Genomic DNA, 9,011 nt, shown 5'->3' on the forward strand with positions numbered 1-9,011 from the left:
GACGGAACTGAAGAGAATCTACAAGGAAGAATGGCAGAGGATCCCCAAATCCAGGTGTGGAAAACTTGTTGCATCATTCCCAAGAAGACTCGTGGCTGTACTAGCTGAAAAGGAGGGTGCTTCTACTCAATACTGAGCAAAGGGTCTGAATACTTATGACCATGTGATATTTCAGTTTTCCTTGTTTAATAAATTTGCAAACATATTTACATTTTTGTTATCTTTCTATGGTGCAGCGTGTACATTAATGAGAAAAAAATGAACTTTTTTGAATTTACCAAATGTCTGCAACGAAACAAAGAGTGAAAAATGTAAAGGGGTCTGAATACTTTCCATACCCACTGTATGTAAGGCCCCCTTCACACGTCCGTGATACACGTGCGTGTTTGGTCCGTTTCCGTATATACCGGAGACACGGGCAAACGTGCACCAATGTTAATCTATGATTGTGGTCACACGTCCGTTATTTCATTATGTCCGTGTGTGTGTGTCCGTGATCCGTATGTGTTTGCGTTTTGCACAGATGCATGTCCGTTATCTGCACGGAGCACGCACACGTGGACACAATGAAAGTCTATGGGTATGTGCACACACGTTAGTAAACACGTATGCATCTACCTATAGTCCGTGTCCGTTTGGTGTTTTTATTTCTAGTGATGTCGGCTATTCTTTCTATTTCTGTGTATGTCGGTCAATCTCCCTGAGTCCGTCGGTCGGTCTCTCTGTCGGTCTCTCTGTCTGTTTGTCCCTCTCTCACAGTCTGTCGGTCAGTTTCCCCCCCTCTCTCATACTTACCGTTCCCCGATCTCCGGCGCAGCGCTGCACGGCATTCACGCGGCTGCGGCGGCTTTTACTATTTTGAAAAAGCCGGCCGCTCATTAAACAATCTCCTATTCCCTGCTTTCCCCGCCCACCGGCGCCTATGATTGGTTGCAGTGAGACACGCCCCCACGCTGAGTGACAGGTGTCACACTGCACCCAATCACAGCAGCCGGTGGGCGTGTCTATACTGTGCAGTAAAATAAATAAATAAATAATTAAAAAAAAACGGCGTGCGGTTCCCCCCAATTTTAATGCCAGCCAGATAAAGCCATACGGCTGAAGGCTGGTATTCTCAGGATGGGGAGCTCCACGTTATGGGGAGCCCCCCACCCTAACAATATCAGTCAGCAGCCGCCCAGAATTGCCGCATACATTATATGCGACAGTTTTGGGGCTGTACCCGGCTCTTCCCGATTTGCCCTGGTGCTTTGGCAAATCGGGGTAATAAGGAGTTATTGGCAGCCCATAGCTGCCAATAAGTCCTAGATTAATCATGTCAGGCGTCTATGAGACACCCCCCATGATTAATCTGTAAATTACAGTAAATAAACACACACACACCAGAAAAAATCCTTTATTAGAAATAAAAACACACACATATACCCTGGTTCACCACTTTAATCATTTACAGATTAATCATGGAGGGTGTCTCATAGACGCCTGACATGATTAATCTAGGACTTATTGGCAGCTATGGGCTGCCAATAACTCCTTATTACCCCGATTTGCCATAGCACCAGGGCAAATCGGGAAGAGCCGGGTACAGCCCCAGAACTGTCGCATATAATGTATGCGGCAATTCTGGGCGGCTGCTGACTGATATTGTTAGGCTGGGGGGCTCCCCATAACGTGGAGCTCCCCATCCTGAGAATACCAGCCTTCAGCCGTATGGCTTTATCTGGCTGGCATTAAAATTGGGGGGAACCGCACGCCGGTTTTTTTTAATTATTTATTTATTTATTTTACTGCACAGTATAGACACGCCCACCGGCTGCTGTGATTGGGTGCAGTGTGACACCTGTCACTCAGCGTGGGGGCGTGTCTCACTGCAACCAATCATAGGCGCCGGTGGGCGGGGAAAGCAGGGAATAGGAGATTGTTTAATGAGCGGCCGGCTTTTTCAAAATAGTAAAAGCCGCCGCAGCCGTGTGAATGCCGTGCAGCGCTGCGCCGGAGATCGAGGAACGGTGAGTATGAGAGAGGGGGGGAAACTTCAGTCACTCGGGGGATTAGCGGTCACCGGTGAATCCTTCACAGGTGACCGCTAATCAGTACTCGACACAGACAGAGCCGCTGTATGAGGATGAAGTCGGGTGAAGTTCACCCGAGTTCATTCTCATTGCGCAACTCTGTCTGCTGTCAGCCGACATTTATAAACGACATTGTGCATCACACACACGGACATTCCACACGGACATTCCACGTACACATACACGTTAATTCCACACGCACACACGGACGTTCTGCACACAAACACGGCTAGCATACGCAATTCACACAGGTGCCACACGGACCATAAAAACGGACACAAAAACGGGACACGGACCCGAAAAACGGCCCGTAACACACGTGCGTGTTTTTCACGGACGTGTGAAGGGGGCCTAAAAAAGCGCTGCAAAGTATAAGTTGGAAATATAAATCCATAAAATGCCCTGAGCATCAAAGTGCCAATATAGATAAAGTGTGATTCGTGCATTTTGCCATAGTGTAATTTGTTTAGAAATAGATAATACCTGATGATATCGCCTCCTGCTGGTGCTGTCGCCAGGTCATGGTGTGCATTTTAGCGTGTGAGCTTCGTCAGGGTATTTAACTTGCTCCGGCAGGGATCGTGCCATTCCCCGCCTCCATCAGCGGCCCCGCTATGCAACCATGGAGCGCCGATGGGTTGTCATGATGTCCTGGGGTGATCTGATGAGTGACCCCTACCGCTGTCATGACTAATGTACTGTGAGTGCCGGCTGAGCATTGGCAATCACAGGAGATCAGCATTTCTGCTGATACTGGTGCTAAAGCATCGCTCTGAACAGCAGAAGAGATCGGACAGTGCAAGCTTCAAGTCACCTAAGTGGACTAATAAAATCAATAAATAGTATAAAAAAGTTTTTGAAAATATGAAAAAAATAAAGAAAAACACAAAAGTTCAAATCACCCCCTTTTGCCCCATGGAAAATAAAACAATAAATAATAGACATATTTGGTATCGACATGTTCATAAATGCCCGATCTATCAGCATATAAAATAAATAAAATCTGATCGGTAAAGGGTGTAGCAATAAAAAAAATCAAAATGCCAAAATTACGATTTTTGGTTGCCGCAACATTCCATCTACCCAATGGTGAGACTAGAGTTCGATGGGCCCTGGTGCAGAATTTGAACCTGGGCCCCCCATCCTTAGGCGGGCTTTGCACACTAAGACATCGCAGGCCGATGCTGCGATGCCGAGTGCGATAGTGCCCGCCCCCGTCGCAGCAGCGATATGTGGTGATAGCTGGCGTAGCGAAAGTTATCGCTACGCCAGCTTCACACACACACTCACCTGCCGTGCGACGTCCCTGTGGCCGGCGACCCGCCTCCTTGTTAAGGGGGCGGGTCGTGCGGCGTCACTGCGACGTCACACGGCAGGCGGCCAATCAGAGCGGAAGGGCGGAGATGAGCAGGATGTAAACATCCCGCCCACCTCCTTCCTTCCGCATATCCTACGGAAGCCGCAGTGAGGCCGGTAGGAGACGTTCCTCGCTCCTGCGACTTCACACACAGCGATGTGTGCTGCCGCAGGAGCGAGGAACAACATCGGACCATTGCGTCAGCGTAATTATGGATTACGCCGACGCTGTACCGATGATACGATTACGACGCTTTTGCGCTCGTTAATCGTATCATCCAGTCTTTACACACTTCGATGTCGCATGCGATGCCGGAAGTGCGTCATTTTCAATTTGACCCCACCGACATCGCACCTGCGATGTCGCAGTGTGCAAAGTGCCCCTAAGTCCCTGCCCCAATCGGGATACAGGATAATTACGCTGACACTTGGCTCTTTCCCTCAGCACCCAGCTTTCCCATACTGAGATATCCCAATATAATATCCAATATTATAATGCATCTCAAAGTCCCCAATATATTATAATACACTCCCCATAGTCCTCCATATATTATAATACACTCACCATAGTCCTCCTTATATTATAATACACTCCCCATAGTCCTCCATATATTATAATACACTCCCCATAGTCCTCCTTATATTATAATACACTCCCCATAGTCCTCCATATATTATAATACTCCCCATAGTCCTCCATATATTATACTACACTCTCCATAGTCCTCCATATATTATACTACACTCCCCATAGTCCTCCATATATTATACTACACTCTCCATAGTCCTCCATATATTATAATACACTCACCATAGTCCTCCATATATTATAATACACTCCCCATAGTCCTCCTTATATTATAATACACTCCCCATAGTCCTCCTTAAATTATAATACACTCCCCATAGTCCTCCATATATTATAATACACTCCCCATAGTCCTCCTTATATTATAATACACTGCCCATAGTCCTCCATATATTATAATACACTCCCCATAGTCCTCCATATATTATAATACACTCCCCATAGTCCTCCATATATTATAATACACTGCCCATAGTCCTCCATATATTATAATACACTCACCATAGTCCTCCATATATTATAATACACTCACCATAGTCCTCCATATATTATAATACACTCCACATAGTCCTCCTTATATTATAATACACTCCCCATAGTCCTCCATATATTATAATACACTCCACATAGTCCTCCTTATATTATAATACACTCACCATAGTCCTCCATATATTATAATACACTCCCCATAGTCCTCCTTATATTATAATACACTGCCCATAGTCCTCCATATATTATAATACACTCCCCATAGTCCTCCTTATATTATAATACACTGCCCATAGTCCTCCATATATTATAATACACTCCCCATAGTCCTCCTTATATTATAATACACTGCCCATAGTCCTCCATATATTATAATACACTCTCCATAGTCCTCCATATATTACAATACTCCCCATAGTCCTCCTTATATTATAATACACTGCCCATAGTCCTCCATATATTATAATACACTCCCCATAGTCCTCCATATATTATAATACACTCCCCATAGTCGTCCTTATATTATAATACACTCCCCATAGTCGTCCTTATATTATAATACACTCCCCATAGTCCTCCATATATTATAATACACTCCCCATAGTTCTCCATATATTATACTACACTCCCCATAGTCGTCCTTATATTATAATACACTCCCCATAGTCGTCCTTATATTATAATACACTCCCCATAGTCCTCCATATATTATAATACACTCCCCATAGTCCTCCTTATATTATAATACACTCCCCATAGTCCTCCATATATTATAATACTCCCCATAGTCCTCCATATATTATACTACACTCTCCATAGTCCTCCATATATTATACTACACTCCCCATAGTCCTCCATATATTATACTACACTCTCCATAGTCCTCCATATATTATAATACACTCACCATAGTCCTCCATATATTATAATACACTCCCCATAGTCCTCCTTATATTATAATACACTCCCCATAGTCCTCCTTAAATTATAATACACTCCCCATAGTCCTCCATATATTATAATACACTCCCCATAGTCCTCCTTATATTATAATACACTGCCCATAGTCCTCCATATATTATAATACACTCCCCATAGTCCTCCATATATTATAATACACTCCCCATAGTCCTCCATATATTATAATACACTGCCCATAGTCCTCCATATATTATAATACACTCCCCATAGTCGTCCTTATATTATAATACACTCCCCATAGTCGTCCTTATATTATAATACACTCCCCATAGACCTCCATATATTATAATACACTCCCCATAGTTCTCCATATATTATACTACACTCCCCATAGTCGTCCTTATATTATAATACACTCCCCATAGTCGTCCTTATATTATAATACACTCCCCATAGTCCTCCATATATTATAATACACTCCCCATAGTCCTCCTTATATTATAATACACTCCCCATAGTCCTCCATATATTATAATACTCCCCATAGTCCTCCATATATTATACTACACTCTCCATAGTCCTCCATATATTATACTACACTCCCCATAGTCCTCCATATATTATACTACACTCTCCATAGTCCTCCATATATTATAATACACTCCCCATAGTCCTCCTTAAATTATAATACACTCCCCATAGTCCTCCATATATTATAATACACTCCCCATAGTCCTCCTTATATTATAATACACTGCCCATAGTCCTCCATATATTATAATACACTCCCCATAGTCCTCCATATATTATAATACACTCCCCATAGTCCTCCATATATTATAATACACTGCCCATAGTCCTCCATATATTATAATACACTCACCATAGTCCTCCATATATTATAATACACTCACCATAGTCCTCCATATATTATAATACACTCACCATAGTCCTCCATATATTATAATACACTCCACATAGTCCTCCTTATATTATAATACACTCCCCATAGTCCTCCATATATTATAATACACTCCACATAGTCCTCCTTATATTATAATACACTCACCATAGTCCTCCATATATTATAATACACTCCCCATAGTCCTCCTTATATTATAATACACTGCCCATAGTCCTCCATATATTATAATACACTCCCCATAGTCCTCCTTATATTATAATACACTGCCCATAGTCCTTCATATATTATAATACACTCTCCATAGTCCTCCTTATATTATAATACACTGCCCATAGTCCTCCATATATTATAATACACTCCCCATAGTCCTCCATATATTATAATACACTCCCCATAGTCCTCCTTATATTATAATACACTGCCCATAGTCCTCCATATATTACAATACTCCCCATAGTCCTCCTTATATTATAATACACTGCCCATAGTCCTCCATATATTATAATACACTCTCCATAGTCCTCCATATATTACAATACTCCCCATAGTCCTCCTTATATTATAATACACTGCCCATAGTCCTCCATATATTATAATACACTCCCCATAGTCCTCCATATATTATAATACACTCCCCATAGTCGTCCTTATATTATAATACACTCCCCATAGTCGTCCTTATATTATAATACACTCCCCATAGTCCTCCATATATTATAATACACTCCCCATAGTTCTCCATATATTATAATACACTCCCCATAGTCGTCCTTATATTATAATACACTCCCCATAGTCGTCCTTATATTATAATACACTCCCCATAGTCCTCCATATATTATAATACACTCCACATAGTCCTCCTTATATTATAATACACTGCCCATAGTCCTCCATATATTATAATACACTCCCCATAGTCCTCCTTATATTATAATACACTGCCCATAGTCCTCCATATATTATAATACACTCTCCATAGTCCTCCATATATTACAATACTCCCCATAGTCCTCCTTATATTATAATACACTGCCCATAGTCCTCCATATATTATAATACACTCCCCATAGTCCTCCATATATTATAATACACTCCCCATAGTCCTCCTTATATTATAATACACTGCCCATAGTCCTCCATATATTATAATACACTCTCCATAGTCCTCCATATATTACAATACTCCCCATAGTCCTCCTTATATTATAATACACTGCCCATAGTCCTCCATATATTATAATACACTGCCCATAGTCCTCCATATATTATAATACACTGCCCATAGTCCTCCATATATTATAATACTCCCCATAGTCCTCCTTATATTATAATACACTGCCCATAGTCCTCCATATATTATAATACACTCACCATAGTCCTCCATATATTACAATACTCCTCATAGTCCTCCTTATATTATAATACACTGCCCATAGTCCTCCATATATTATAATACACTCACCATAGTCCTCCATATATTATAATACACTCCCCATAGTCGTCCTTATATTATAATACACTCCCCATAGTCGTCCTTATATTATAATACACTCCACATAGTCCTCCTTATATTATAATACACTCCCCATAGTCCTCCATATATTATAATACACTCCCCATAGTTCTCCATATAATTATAATGTCAATACAATTGAAAGTGCGATCCACAGCGGGGAGCCTGCAGGGGGGGATAGCGGTCTCGTGGCCTGCCACCATTGGTGATGCGCCACTGGCTGAGGTCCTCAGGACCCCTGAAACCCTGTGCCCGGTCACGATCGTGACCTCTGCGAACGCAATCATTCCGCCCCTGCATCTACCCATAAATGGTATAATTAAAAACGACAACTCAAGACGCAAAAAAAAGTCATCACTGAGCACCAGATACTAAAAAATGACAGCGCTACGGATTTCGGAAAATGGCGAAAAAAATGCAATTTTTTTTTTTTTGACTAATTTCTGATTTTTTTTCTTTGGTTAAATAAATGTAAAACTATACATGTTTGGTATCTATGAACTCATAGTGACCTGGGGAATGATACTGTAAACAAAGTTTTACCACCTAGTAGACATGATAGATTAAAAGCCCCAAAAAACAATTGCAAAATTACATTTTTCTTTGCAATTTCATCCAACTTGGAATATTATTTCCCATTTTCCAGTACAATATGGGGCAGAATGAATGATGTACTTCAAAATTACAACTCGTATCATAAAATACAAGCTCTCATATGGCTATATTGATGGAAAAATAAAAAAGTTATGGCTCTTGGAAAAAGGAGAGGAAAAAACAAAAGTGCAAAAACGGAAAATGGCTGGGGGGGTGTAGGAGATAAAGGGAATCTGTCACCAGGTTTTTGCCACCTAAACTGAGAGCAGCGTAATGTAGAGACAGACAGAGACCCTGATTCCAGCGATGTGTCACTTACTGGGCTGCTTAATGTAGTTTTGATAAAATCACTGGTTAATCAGCAGTAGATTATCATTACAGGACTACTTGGCGTGCTGCGTGGACCCGAGGAAGCGTATTCATTCGCGAAACGGCCATCGTCCGTGAGGGGGCCTGCTGACAGCTCTACTCTTGCCGCTTTTACTGCACCTTTTCTAATAATCTACTGGATTTTGGTGAGTGCCGTCCTCTTTCTGACCTGGACTCTAT

The sequence above is a fragment of the Anomaloglossus baeobatrachus genome, chromosome 6 (assembly GCF_048569485.1).
Source record: "Anomaloglossus baeobatrachus isolate aAnoBae1 chromosome 6, aAnoBae1.hap1, whole genome shotgun sequence".
NCBI lineage: Eukaryota > Metazoa > Chordata > Amphibia > Anura > Aromobatidae > Anomaloglossus > Anomaloglossus baeobatrachus.